A 15,398-nucleotide genomic window follows, 5' to 3' on the forward strand; every position below is an offset into this window, starting at 1 on the left:
GCCTGAACTCAAGACAAAGTGGAGTTGTCTGAAGACAGTGAGAGTGACCAGGATCGTTAACAGGTAACTTGCTATATGGATAAGCTGTTAAGGTGATTGTGCTTAAAATCAGCTTTCCCTTAGTTAGACACTTGCTTTAAATTAAAAGCAATGGTTGCTTAAAGTAGGAAATGGTTGGCTGTTTTTCTGTGTTCTTGTATATCTCCAGCAGAAATGAATATACCTTGGGGGAAGACCTGTAGGATGATGCATCTGCTTGAGGGAACCTGAGCTGTGTAGGTTTCTGTCTGCAGGTTCAGCAAAAATTTGGCCTCAGTGAGTAGGTACTGTTCCTTTTAGCAACCAGTGGGAACGTGTGCCTGTGGCAGAACTGTTTACATGGCCAGATTTGTGAATTTAAAAAGTTTTCAGCATAATTACCTATGGCCTGAAATTCAGTGTCATTGTGAATTAGGTAGTACCTCAGAGATGTGAATGCTTCTCATGCCAGCTTTGTGATTGTTTGTTTTCAGTAGTTTTAAAAAAAAAAAAAAACACAGCTTGCTTTGTTGCAAGATACTATTGCTTAGCCTGGTTTCTAATTTAAAAGCAGAATAGGTACAGGGGTGACTTTGTGCTCCCATATCTGCAGTGAGCAGTTACTCGGTGGAAGAAGGGAAGCACCTGGTGGTACCTCAGGCACTAGAGCATCGAGGTAGCTAGCCTGTAGTTGCATAAAGTGGAAACTGTACGACACCATGTTGGTGCAGACTGTCCCTTTATAATTGAGGCAGACACCTTAGCTGCTGGAAGAACCTTAGAAAGATTTTTCTGGTGACTTGGGAGATGTGGAACAACAAATGAGTTGGTCTTTCTACGAAGACTTGTGGGTTTCACTGAAATGGCCTACACTGACCTTGACTGGTGCATGCAAAGGCCAGATGGTATCTCCCGCTTGGGTTTGAAAGGGTAACTTCTGTGTTTGATCAAAGCTGTAGATGCCTTTAGTGTTTCATCTCGGTTAATCAGGAGGAAGTTCTGATACTGTTTGTAGCAAATACTGTTTGTGTTGCTCAGCAGAGGGGCACAAACAGCAGGCTGAGCCATGTCCCCCCAGCCCCTCACTTTGTACTGCAAACAGACTTTGGCACTTCAGATGTTTTTGTAACTCTAAGACCAATTCCTATTGGGTTGAAAATCTGAGAATGTAAAGTACAGAAGCAATTGAGAGCAGAGTTTTCTATCGTGTTGCTTCTTGCAAATAGGCTTTAAGAAAATGGAAATAAAAGACTGCCTGAGGGGATGTTCCTTTCTGCATCAAAGTCATCTGCAGACTGGGTGGAGAAAAACACATACATTGTTTGTTTAGTGAAGTCTGTGTAAATGAGAATTAAGGATGGTAAAAATATTTTTCTTGAACTTTCTGCTACTGAGTATTCACTTTTCTTTTTGCTCATAGCAACCGAGCTAAGGGTTGGGTTTTGGTATTCCTGGGGTTTTTTTCCAGCTTGAAATTGCAAAACCTGAAATCACAAGTGTGAGAGAAACAAAAAGCATCCTCAGAAAGAGAGGCTGGAGCAGTGGAAAGGGAGGAGGAAAGGTGTGCCGTAGAGATAGTGCTGCAACTTGCCCTTTGGAATGGAAAATAAGGCTCTTTTGGTTTGGGGCTTTTTTTGAGACAGAACAAATTATTACACAAAGTTTGCTCTTTGAATCACATCCAGTACAAAGTTCATCTGATATGTTAAATGCAGTTCCACGTTTACAAAAGTGCCAAATTTGACTTAATTGCATCCTTTGAAAGACTACACTGGCAGCAAATAAAATACACGTGCCAGGCATTTCTCCTGAGAAAAATAACAATCACTAGTATTTCAGCCTAAATATCTCAAATGCCAACTGTTCTTTTTCTCTAGCTTTGCATTTCTTAAAGGAATCATGATTTGAACTCTGAAGCATTAGAAGCAGTCAACTCACCCTGTGTGCTAGTGGTTATTGCTGGAAAGTGTGCTTTGGTCATTGCCAAAACAACAACAAAAAGTGTGTATCACAAAGATAATCCCCTTCTGGCCCTCCATAAATCTGCCTTGAAAACTGCCCTTAGTAACAGGATTGTCTGAGGATGAATGACACAAGCTGTCTCACCAGGCTTCCTCCTTTGTTGCACGCTGCAAACATGTTTATAGAGTGATGAACCAGTATTTCTCAAGACTGTTTTCCCCCAGTATGCTGGATATGTTCCCTGTGCACCCATACACAATGCTGACAATACTTGAAAACAGACATACCCTTCGAGGCTTTAAGATTCAGAATGAATCTGAAACTCAGTGTAGGTTTTCTGAAATACGTCCCCAAAGGAGGAGCAAGGCTGCTGCAAGGGTAGCTTGCACTAGCAACAGTTCATATAATCTGGAGGATCCTAGTAACTCCTACCAGGTAATAGTTTGCTTTCACAGTACTATATCTGGAAAGAGATTTGGCAGTGCCATCTTCATGCCACCTGGATTTTATGCACAATGGTTATTGTGCTCCCAGATGGTTATTTGACTGTCATCTCCTGGAAAGAATTACTAAAAACTGGACTACTAAAAAATTGCTTGATTATGGCAATAAACTAGATAATTACAATCTTTTCCTCTTGTGTTTATTGCCAAGAAAAAACTTTTGAGTAGCTTAATTTCCCTTCTGCATTTAGTTCCTTCCTCCTGTCTTGGGGCTAGGTTTGTTCCCTTTCCAAGGCTGAAGGATAATGCAGGCAGTGTTAATAACATGCACCAGGGAACCGGCTTCTCAAGATCATGATTATAGTGAAATTCTGCTTACCCAAAAGTGAAATGAAAGAATTGGCTAGTGAATTTGTTCTCTGTTCTGTTACTACTCTCAGAGCAGAAGAAGCTGTAGAAGCTGTTAAAGCAATACTTTTAGCAGAGAATGAGAGAAATGAGCTGAAAATCAAGCCTCTGGAGGACACTGGAGCTCCCACTAAATGTGTGTGCTTCTGTAAATGGCTAACAAGCAGTCAACTTAAAAACTCTGTTTTCCTGCCCCACTGGCCGTGAGTGGTTGGTGTTAGGGTGCTTTAGAACGGATGAGAAGGAAAATCCTTTTTATTGTCCTTAATATTTAATAATTGTATAAATAAATGTAATATTTAATAGGCAGGGGAACAGTACCTTGAGAGACATACCTGCCTCTCAAGGGGCAGAGGCTGGTAGATTCAGAGGCTCACCAGTGTGGTGTGCCAGGTCTCCACCATGTGCTTTGTCATTGTTAGAGATACACGGTTGCCTCGTTCTGTTCCTGGGGTCTTGCTTTGCTTGGGCCTGCGTGGCTTTAATGGTCTTCATGCACCCTTTGTGCCTCTGGAACCAACAGGTGGGATTTTCTTCATGGGTCTCACCCCTTGCCAAAAGTTCAAGTTTTGAAAGTGGCAAAGTAAAAAAAAAAAAAAAAAAAAACCAACAAAAAACAAACAAACAAAAAAAAACCAACAAAACAAAAAACAAACAAACCAAAAACTGCATTGTTATGTTTGTTCAGAAGGAAACTGTGAGTACCTTCTAATATGCTGAAAATTACAGTGGTGATCATTATACCTGCCCAGATCAGAGGTGTGGCACTACATTCAACAAAGCTTGAGGGACACTCCTACTGCAGTACTGAGGACTGCAAATATGTGGACCGACACGGGCTCTCGGCTAAGCAGAACAAAACCCAACTCCTACGTATGGACTCAAATGCCTTCTGTGATATGCAGGGGTGCATGTCCCACCTGGCTCTTCCTGCAGACGCAAGTGTGACACACCTCCCTGGGGAATGCAGACCCCCAGTGTCAAAGTCAGGCTCAAGAACATGCTTGAAGATACAATCTCTAACATTTCAGGGCACCACACCTTACTCTTCAAGAAGGCTCCTGTGTGTGGTACGACAGGAGCAGGTAGTATCTCCTGTGAAGAATTTCAAGCCCGTGCTCAGACCTCTCTCTTGTCTCTGTCTTGCTGGATTCCCATAGGTCAGGACACCTCTACTCTGCTCAGTGAGTCTCATCATTAATGCTGGTGTTTTCCTAACTCAGAGGTGGCTGGCACGTGTAGTTGTGTTCCGCAAGAGAGTTTAATTGGATTAGGTATGGCTTTCTGGCTCCAGGTTGAGACAGTGTTCAGACTGACTATTTTCTTTCCAGAGCAGATTGGTCTAGTGTTGAAAGCTGCCTTTTAGTTTCAAAAGCACTTAACAGTCCTACTAAATTATTAGCATTGGCAAGATGCTGCTGAACGGGACAGAGTCCAGCTCCAGCGAGGTGGTAGAGCTGTTCTCTTAACTGTGGTGGTGTTCTTGAAGAGCAACCACAAAAGACCACCTAACACTCATCAAAGTTTTCCCTCCTGATCTGATGGGGGCAGAATTTATAAGCATTGAGTCTGAGGGAAATGTGGGCTTTTGTTTCTAGTGCTTTTCTCTTTTGTGTGCGTCAAGTAAAGGAAAAAGAGTTCAGAAAATGTTAGGAATTCTTGTATCACTTTTCTCCAGGCTTGGTTTTTAAGTGCCTGAGAAGCAAGAAGCTGGTACCTTAGCAGGCTTTCCAGACTTCTTCTCAGAATATAATTACTCCATGACACATTTCACACTGGCTTTGATACGTGGGGAGGGGATATCCTCCCCCAGGGTTCTCTTGGACTCCTGTTATCATCCTGCTGGATGGATCCTGAGTAGATTCGCTGGTGTTGGTAAAGCTCCATTTGTTGTCCTGTCTGTGAGCTGTTCTGGTTCAACACACCTTTAGCTGACCTGTGCTCTAGAGCACTCTTAAACATTGCAGGTATGCTAAAGGAAGGAAAACAATCTGCCTTTTAACTTGGAGTGCAGCACTTAAACTCACTGGTGTGGCAGAAGGAGTAGTAGATGTGCTGTGAGTGGTGCTAAACCTGTTTGGAGAGAACTGGGAATAGTGCGAATTGTGGAACTGTAAACTTTATACCTTGGTGATATGGATAAGTTAACATCTACCTGCTGGCAAACTATTTTCTTTTTGGGGGGGGGGGGGTGTGGGTGGGCATTTTTGTGGGAGTTACAGAAGGAACGCTTGGAAAGGGTTTGAGATCAAGCCGCAGTGTTGCTTTTGCCTTGCTCAAGAAGATCGCCAGAGACGGTTAATAAAGCTTTAGCTGCTGAGCTCACTAAACATTCTTCCAGTTCAATGGCCTATGCAGAATGATGTGTTTAGTCAATGTTTAATTCCTAAGCAACAAATGGTGATTGTCACAGTAGAAGGCACTTGTGGTGTTGACTGAAGCAATGGAGGCCAAGGATTAAAAAGGTCGTGCAGGGAGATCTCTGCTGCAGCCTCAAAGCTCTCTCCTCTAGGTCAGGTCCCTTCACAGCAGGAGAGAACAGGGAGAAGTTCATGCTGTCTTAAGGCCAAAAAAGGCTTTCCAGTAAGTAAACAAACAAGCTCTTTTTTAAAAAAAAAAAATTAGCTGTAGGGAAGGAAAGGAAAATGTTAGCTGTGGGATGATTGAGGGAAGGCAGGGGAAAGCAGGAAATTGGGAGACATCTACCCTTGCCCTAGTGACAGGAGAGGAGCATGTAGCTGCTGCTGTGGTCAGCAAGAGCAGCAGGCTGAGACTGACAGCAGGAAAGGAAAGGTGCAGGACCTAAAGCGACAGCAGCTGTGGAGGAGGCTGAGGACCGCCTGTACAGCTCTGATCTGGAGAGGAGATGCAGAAAGAACTGCAAACAGTGCCCTCATGGAGCGGAGGAGACCTGGGTGGGATGTCAGGGAGAAAACTCAAGAAGCTTTCTTGTTGGAGGAGTCAGAAATGAGAAGAGCCCTCTCTCCTCTCAGCTGAGAGCCTCTGACTCTGCCTCACCCTTCTCCAAGATCTGCCTGCTCCCAAATGGAGATCCTTCTTGTCCTTTTAGAAAATATCTAATAAGCCACAGCCCTTGTGTCTGCACAAAGCACAGATTTCAATGCATGTACAATGCCTCCTGCAGAAGATAACTTAAGGTTACCACCACTCACGCTGGAGTGCTTATCTTGTGTTGGATGACTCGGTACTGAAGGACTGTCAGGGCCAGCCCTGTGGGCTCTGAGCAGCTTCCAGGGGTATTTATCCCTGAGTCTGGCCGGGTTTTGTCTGAAGCTGCTTTTTCTGAGGACTCTGTCAGCTCATGCTTCATGTGGGGATGTGACGTTCCCACCTGTGATGACACCAGCTCAAAGCATGTGCAGTTTACAAGTCTGCTTATAAAGTTTGTCCCAGCAAAATGAGACTGGCTTGGCTTGTTTTGGCATATGTCCAAAGAGGATCTACAGGGGGATCCCTTCTGCATTGCTGCTCGGAGGATCAGGGTGATTTGTCCTTTATTTTCCATGTCTTATGCATCATGTATCATAGCAATTACACTGTGCTTCTCTAATTCTGCTGGGTAAAGTACATGAGGATTTTGTGACAGACAAAGAGCAAGTGCTGTTCAAACCACTGCACCTTCCAGGCTGTGACTCGGTATTTGGGGTTGCTTTGCCTTAAAGGCAGATGGGGCTATTACCAAATTTTTTACTCAGCTATTACTGAGCCTGGGCTTCATTTTTAGAAGCTTAAGGCAAGACTAAGTAGATAGTCTACCAAGACCTCCACTGCTTGAATACTAAGAGGGAGCAAGGCTGCAAGGTAACGGCAGGGCTTCCTTGTCGCCAGGTCACACTACTCCTTCCATCCTAGATATTGACTCCAGCACTGATTTAGTGGGCACCAGGAATAAATTTTCACCCATGCAATTCCCAGCTGCAAGATAGGTTTAGTACTAAATTACTGATCTGTGAGGATTTCAGTCATAGTGATTTATTGTGCTGATGAGTTGATGCTCTTTTAAACATGTAGGGCAGCTCTGCAGAAGTCATCGTTTATGAAGTCTTTGTTTGTTTTTTTTTTTTTTTTTAAATTCCATGCTGTTTACCTTGAGAATGAAGAATGAATGCTGTATAGAAGTGGCATGTCCTATGAGCTAGTATTACTTTGCTCAGTGTATCAGTAGGAGCTAGCTGTTCCAGCAGCCAGGGTGCACATTCCAAAGCAATTAGAACAGTTTCATGAGTAAATACTGCTCAGCAGCTGATAAAATGCCTTTCAGATGTCTTCGTAAAACAGATTTAGGTGACCAACAAAGAACTACTTTCTTTAATCTTTGCAGTTGAATGTGAAAATACTTTTTAAAAAAGTATTTTAAACATTTTCATTTAAAAATTGCTGTGAACTGAAAGCAGTTAATTTGTTGTTGGAATAGCTTGCAACTGAGTCACAGGGAAAAGAAAAGGTGATGATCGTGGATTCTCTGCCGCTGTCTTCTTCCCCAGAGTCCCTGCCCTCTCGGAGCATAACTACACATTGAAACCATTTGATGCTTGGCTCAACTGAGAGGATGAAAACTTCTAGGGAGGAGGAACAAGTGGGAGGATGGAAACCATAAAAGGAGGATTTCCTCTGCCTATAAACTGGCATGTATGTAACTGCAATTTATCTGGGAAGCTCCGCAAACTGAAGCGTGCCTCTCTGCTGCTCAGAAGGAGCATGGCTGCAAGCTGCTGTACTGCTTCCCAAACTTCCTGCAAAGGGGACCAGCAAACCCCTTCAGTCCTCAGCTTTTCCCCATGTTGTCTTTTGTCATAGACCTTTGAATTCCTAACCTCAGAACAGTGGTGTGGTGTCCATGCCCACCAGCTCCCTGTATTCCCCAACTCTGAGACCCCCCCGACCCAGATTACCCTTTGGGCACAAATGTAGGGAGTTGGCCATTATGTGCTCCAAGCCCAAAGCTAAAGATCTTTTTTCCAGAAACATGCTTTCAGAAACTAACTAACCCACATCCAAAAGACTGTTTTGGTTGTTTTTTTTCTTTTGTCTCCTCTGTTTCTCTGGTTTTCTTTCTTTCCTATCCATGATACCTCTTGGCTAGTGTTACTACTTTCCCTGGATTGATTCCTTTCTCCACATGGCTGCTTTGTGAAGGATGGATAGAAAACAACAGAGGGAAAGTTTTCTTTCAAACACATTTTCTTCTGGAGAGTGTTACTGTTGTGAGTTGCACGAGAAGACAGACAATGGGGAAGTTACTCAGGGTGCTCACTGCAAGCTCCCAATGCAAGGACGAAGGGGGCCAAGTGTGTGAAGGGAAAGGAGCACAAGCCCTGTGAGCGCTGAGCCTGGAGAGCGATAGGGAACGGAGGTGGGCCTCGAGCAAAGCCAGCTGAAGTTCAGCCTGGACAGTGCATGAAGCCAAACCCCAAATCTGTTTTCTTTGACTGGGTAACTTAAGACCTGCACTTGGACGCTGTGGTCCAGGCCCTGGCCAAGCACACAGAGCATTAGACTGCCTGGGTATGGGGAAAAAGTTGTCAGATCTCTGCCTCAGACGTCTACCTCCCAAGCCTGTCATATAAATGTGTCCTGAACTTTAAGCATGTGTATAGCCCTGGTCCCAATGCAACATTTGAAAATGTGTCTTCTATCCATTCCTTCCTCCTGATGAAAAGAACAGGCTTTTCAGAGAATAATTTAAACATAAAGTTGCCTTTTGTTCTGCACTGTACTGAAGCACACAGATAGAAAATGTACCCAAAGTTCTATTTAATTTCATTCACTCCAGGTAGCAGAAGTAGGACTAGCATTGGCTTGGGCTTTTTGTGTTGATCTTATCCTGTTTTTACGTGGTTTTTCCTGGGAAGGGTTGTATGTGGAGTGGTAGCATACGAAATGAAAATCAAAGAACTGGGCTAGGCAGTTTTCTATGGGCACCCCGTGGGGCTGCTGGTGGCACATACCTGGGAAGGTTCCAGATGTGACCAGCTATAGGAAAACTTTTCTGCTGCTTCTTGCCCAAACACTTTCCACCCCCTGCTCCCTCTTCAAGCCTCCTTCCATAACAGCAGCTTATGGTTGCATGTGGTAGAGCCTGGTTCTGCTGGAAACCTTGCCCAACTGTGTCCTGGACCTGGAGCCTGATGTGATATCTGGATAAGTCCAAGTCACTTTTTCTCTCCCTGTCTCCTAAGTCTCTCTCGTCTCTCTCTATATAGAATCTGTATTTTCACATGGCCTTTCTTTTTTTTTTTTTTTTTAAATCCTGAGTTAGTCTAAGTAGTGAAACAACTGTTGATTGTTGTGAAGCCTTATTTATGGCATGGTTGTCTTCCTCAGCTTGACTCGGTTTTAAAAAAAAAAAAAAAAACCACCAACAAATGCTTCCAGAATATAAGGTGACTGTGGCTAAAGCTTTCCAACACGTCTGGGGCCTTCAGTTCACAAGAAGTGTCCTAGTTTTGGTTTGCTGCGAGTTGAAACCTAAACAAAATCATGAGCTCAACCTTATTTCCACCCCTGAGCTCCACTACATTAGAGGCAAGCGTACAAATTTTACCCAGCTGATGTGAAGAGCTTTACAGGACCATGCTCAGTTTTAAAACCTTGTGGGGGAAAAAAAAAAAAGAGGAAGCTTCTATAGATTTACATCTCATTTCAAGCTGCATTCAGAGCCTCCATAGTGTTTCCTTGCTCTGGCTTGGCGAGGGAGCTGCCTTGGCCGTCAGCCAGCTGGCAAAGGTGCAGCTTTTGGGCCTCCCCATGGAGCCCTGCTCTGCAGGTCACCATCCCAGCTGCGGGCAGGAGAGCTGGGTCCTGGCCAATCTGGCATGCTATGTCCCTGCTGGGTGAGGATGCAGTAAGCCAAGACCCTAAGGTCCCAGAAGCAGGGAGAGGGTCTGTATGACCCTTGGGACCCAGTGCTTCATACCAGCATTAGCTCAGAAGGCAGGAGGTGTCTCCATCACACAGGGCTGGATGGGGGGGGATTTCTGTGTCTCTGTTTCCTAATCCCACACTGAGTGGGACAGGGCTGAAATCTACTGCAAAGTTAGGTCTGAGCCTTCCAATTCTCAAAATGATATTCAGACTCATAGCTTTATTAAAATCACTGCAGTAATTTTTATCTAGAGAGCATTACAGTATTCTTCAAACTGAGAAGTGTTGTGGTTGAGGAAGACCCCAAAATCAGGCAGTGTTCAGATTGGGGCCTTTCAGTTTCACAATTTTGACTATTAAAAAAAAAAAATCACCTGTCATGCTGCTTCAAAATCTATTAGCTCCTACCTACTCCTAAAATCTCATGTTGGCATGACCAACAGAAGTGGGCCCACATGACGTGCAATATAATTTTGCCCACAGAGGAAGAACTTCCAAATTCCTCCTATGTTGACTTATCCAAAATTCATGAGTTTGGATTAGAGTTTTCTCTTGAGTCTTTTAATCGCTTGAAACCTAGATGGTCCTGCTGGTTCTTTGCTTTAGGCTATGGTCTTGGCTTCAGGTACCAAACAGTATGATGAGGTCTGCAGTTTTGGGATTCTGAACACAGTGACCCTGGAAAACCTGGCCTATGTCCCTGGTGTCTTGTATGCTATGTGGCAAAAGCTACATCTTTCTCATTTTCAAACTTGTTGGTTTTACACTTTGCTAAACTTTATTTTGAATCATTTTCTGGGAAAGAGAACCTTTAAAGCTGCTCTTTCACCTTTAATTTGGGCAAGCAGGCTGAATGCTGCTAATATGACAATGCTTAAAAGGATTAGTTAGCACATTAACAGTTTTAGTCACTAATGTCCTGTAGAGCACGGATTTTTTGGAAGTAAATAATGGCTTCTTTTCCCTAATGACCTTCAACTGCTTTTTCTGCATGGATACAGGATATTTCCTCAATATCCACATGAGACCAACAAGCAGTGTGCTGACATAACTCAAATGGTATGGTGCTTCCACAAAAATTAGTCAGCTGAGTGAGATGCTGAGTCAGCATTAGTCACCTTATGGAACACTATACTGATGATGATCAAAAAAAGAAAATGCTTTGTGGTATGACCACGTCTTCATTTCTCAGGGAAGCAAAGAGAAGCTTCTTGGTCACACAATGCCCATGATGCCTTCTTATAACTCCTCACTAAGCTAGAAAAAGTAGCAAAAATCAATTTTTCTGAGTTTCTGCTTTCACCTTCAGCTTTTTGAGAAACTTATGCTTCTTCCACCCCTCTTGAAAGAAGATTTGATCCAGGTGTTCATTGTCTCTGTGGTGATTTTCTTGCACTTGTATGTAAAGCTAAGTAACTCCAGCATACCTGTACTGCAACTGGAATGGTAGGAAGCTACTTGCTTTTCCAGTGTCCCAGATGCTTGCAGTTTCAATGCACATTCATAATAGGGATCTTGATCTCTTGGTTCCCACGAAACAGATGTATGCTTCTCGGATGTGGCAGCTTGTGAAGCATAGAAGAGGTAATGTATTCGTGGTTGAAGAAGCACAGAAGAAAACCAACTCAGAGTTCCTCTGTAGGAAACGTGTACAAAGAAGATATTTTACATGTAGTCCCAGAATATTCATCCCACCTTTTCTCCCATAAATGCCTAATAGTTTAACCTGTTAGAGAGACAGACAACTCTGGTTACTCCTTCAGAAGGAAGTTAGTGAAGTTCAACAAGCAGCTAGAATTAAAATTCCTCAGGGACATTCAGTATGTTACATAGCCTACTGCATTCCCTCCTGTGTGTGTTTCAGAAGCGTGCTTGCCTCTGCTCTGGAGAATGTCCTTTCATTCTCTGTTGGCAAATCACACCATTTTTATTTTGGGTGAAGCTTCAGTATTGCTTCCCATTGCTGTTCTCAGTCCTGGTCTCCCACCGCTTCATCTCTTTAAAGTTCACTTGTGTTCTAAAATACTTTTTTGGAAGTTAAATATGCAAAGTAATAAGAAGGCCTTGCAGCCTGTTTAACAAAAGATTAAAATCCAAAAATAGCTCCTGAAAGTTGTGGGTGATTTCAGGCCAGGTTTGCATTTTTCAAATTCTTGCTTTACCTTATTTGGCCATGTAAAATGGGATCCAGTGGTCTCCGGGGATTCAGCTGTGTGGAGATGGGGCTTTGTTAAGAATAAAGTATGTGCTTTTTACTTCAGAGAGACATGGCTAAATATGGGCTGTGTTAATAACAAATGAGTCTGCTTTCTGGCAGAGTTACAGATTCCCAACGTCCCTCAAGTGAAAAAGGCAAGCATGCAGCGGCCCTTCAGCATCAAGCTCTGTGACTTTGACAGCAACTGCATTGGGAGGTGGGGGGGATGTCTTGACATTGACAGCGATGAAGCTTGTTTTGATTTCGGTGAGAAGTAGTTTGGGTATGAGTTAGCTGGAGTCGTCTAAAACAACAACTTGAAATGAAACCAAGTATGCCAAAGAACGAGAGTTGAGTAACTTTTGTGAGCTGAGATTGTATGTAATCTTCTTTCTTTTTTGCTATAGTTTTCCTTTTTTTAGTAGTTTCCTTCCTGTGAGCAACTATTCTCCATCTGAAAAATACAAATAGACAAAATGTGGCCAAATAATATGCATAGTTTTAGGGAACAAATATTGACTTAGCATCTGATATTGGTCAAGTGATACAATTGAGGTGTGCCTTATAAAAATGTAGCTCTTGGGAAAGGAGTGGTATCAGATTAAAAAACCTTTGCTGGCTGCACACTTTATTTACCTGTTCACAAGTGTTGTAACTAAAATATTGCCCCTTGGTGCTTTGTTAGGCATGAAACCTGTTGATGCTTGGGCTGAGGTGAAAAGCGTAAGGTGGACAGTAATGGAGAAGAACGGATGTATTAAAGCATGTGTTGCATAAAGCATTAACTCTATAACCACTTTTTTAAATCTAAGAACAAGGTTGCGGAATTCTTGCAGGAGCATAGGGAGGGTATGGCCAGAGGCTCTCGGGGAGCTGTCAGGCCCGGAGTAGATGTCAGGAAAAAGGTGTAGGCAGTGAAACAGCTCCTACTGGTTGCTTGGGCACTGCTGATGGATCAATACAAGCTACATCCTCATGCTAGTTAACAAAGAGATTTAGCTCCTCAGAAGTAATTGCAGGCCAAAGTCCTTATAGATGGTTCTCTGCTCATCAAATTACCAAAAAAAAAAAACCAAACAAACGGAACAACTTAGAAAAAACAGCAAAAGTTTAACTTTTCTATTAAGTGGGCCTTTGGGTGAATCATGGAGGAAAGGCTGAGAGGGTAGGTCCCAGTGAGACTTTGATTAGGAACACATATCTTGAGCTCTGTTGCTTCATGAGCTTACTATGCAGGTGATGAAAATGTGAATCATCTAAAATCTTTTTGGAGATGGCAAAAACAAAACAGCCACAAGAACTTGCGGGCATGCTGATGGCATGGTGCATGTCAGTGCAGCTGCATCATGAATAGGAGGAGATGAGGGGTCAGTTGCACCATGAATGCAACATGCTGTCTTGATATCTGTTTTCCATAACATTTTAAACTTGCCACATAGATATTACCACCTGGATTGTACAAATGTTTTGAGTAGAGCTGGTTGAAATTTTCTTGTGAGAGGAGTCTTGCAGGAAAGGATGTTACTGAAAACTAAAAAGTTTCACATGAAAATGGAAAACTCTTCCTGGACAGTTATTTTGGGTTTTTCTTGCTCTCCCTGTTCAAAATATTTTCCATGAAAAGAAGAGAAGGATTTTGAAATTAAGGAGACTTGCCTTCAGACTTCTGTGAATATTTGTACTTTGTGGTGGGATGGAGGAGAAAATTCATTCCTGTAAGTGTTGTGTGGATTAAAGTCTTGGCAGACCTTTGAACATGTGAAGTGTTACAAAACCTCTGTTATTTTTGATGTGAAGGACGTTCTCAGTCTTTTTTTAAATGGTTTTGAAAGCCAGAGGGGAAAGAGCTCCTTAAAAGCCAAGTGCTGGCATTCTTACTCTAATGCATTTGCATGTCCAAGGGCAGCATAACTTTTTTGGCCACTGATTTTTTTTATTTTTTATTTCGGTGCCCAGGTATACTTGAATATTTGTAGGAGTGAACGTCTTCAGTTGGAGTTGCAGGTGGTTCAGGACTGTCTCAAGTTATGCTCGAGGCCTCTCAGGCTCCACACCAGGATTAAGGACTTTGTCTTGAAGTTTTGCTAGAGTTCTTCATCACAGTTGGTGCTGGTTTTACACCACTGTTGCATGATGATGAGCTGATATTAGTGGAAGTGACTGCTGAGGACTGATTTCACTTGGCTGTATGATTGTTATGACTTTGAAATGTGTGATGACCTGTTCAGGAGCCTGCTCCGGAATGAAGTCCTGAGGTGGCTGGAGAAGAGGTGAGTGAAGGAATGAGAGGGGAATATAGTCAAAGTCACCTTAAAATGGTGTCTTGTTTTACTCCCTGTGGCCACTGCCTGAAGCTAGTGATTTTAACAATTACTTCTGCATCATATCTACAGACAACCTGTAGGATTTTGATAAGCTGTATCTTCTCATGCACTCAGAGACTGTCAAGAACCTGTGTCTGTGCAAAGGTGGGGATGCGGCAGGCTTGTGGCTTTTCCCAGGGGAAAGTCCTGAATAGGAGCCAATCTATTCCTCTAGCTTGGGCAAAGTGTGCCACAGAAATGAAACTGCCCCTGTGGGCTTTTTAGTAAGCTTCAGTAATGTGGTTATCAGATTTCTGTAATACTAATGTTATCACTGTTCATGCTGCCTCTGTTTTGACTACAAGCACCACCCACGTTCTCAGAGCATGGAGATAGTTTGTGAGGCTTTCTCTGTGCTGGCTGGATGTGCCCACATACTGAGGTACGTTGGGAGAAGGCTGGAATTCATGCCTGAAATGCCTGGTGCATACCGACAAACCCACTCCCACTGCCCGTCTGTTCGGAGGAGGCACCAGCCGACCAAAGGGCCCTCATGGCCTCTGATAAGTGAATTACTGGTGGCTTAAATGTTTATGGGATGGAATGTGCCTCCCATTCAGCATCTGACCTGCGCCGAGAAGCTGCTTTGACAAGATGTTTTGTGGGTGAATGGTTTAAAGTGTCTGTGCAAACTCAATAGTTGTCTGAATGATGTGTTATCAGTGCTCCTCTATAACACTGAGGCTTCTTTACTGGCTGTTTTAAAATATTAATAAGCACAGTGTGTCGGAGCGGGACACATCAGCTCATCAGGCACAAGGGTTCCTATAAAGCAGCTGTGTAGCCCCCTCAAAACTAGTATTTTGTGTGCATAATTGCGCTGCTAAAATTTACAAGGTAGTCATTGTTTATGACCTCATCTACCCTTCCAACTTCCTCTTGGAAGGACGGGCACGGCTCCATGTCCCTGAGGCAACCGGAGGCAACATGCTGTGGCTGATGGTGGTTGGCCGCGCCAGCCAAAGCATGACACTCGAGAGGGGAATATGTGAGTCAGGACCAACACTTGTTCTTCAGATAGTCCTATCTGAGCATAGGACAGGGAGGAAGAGCCTGTCACATGCAAGCGGGAGGCTTGCAGGATGAGCAGTAGCCTTAGGGAATGAGATCTTGTCCAACATA

Source organism: Numenius arquata, chromosome 1 (assembly GCF_964106895.1).
Source record: "Numenius arquata chromosome 1, bNumArq3.hap1.1, whole genome shotgun sequence".
Lineage (NCBI taxonomy): Eukaryota > Metazoa > Chordata > Aves > Charadriiformes > Scolopacidae > Numenius > Numenius arquata.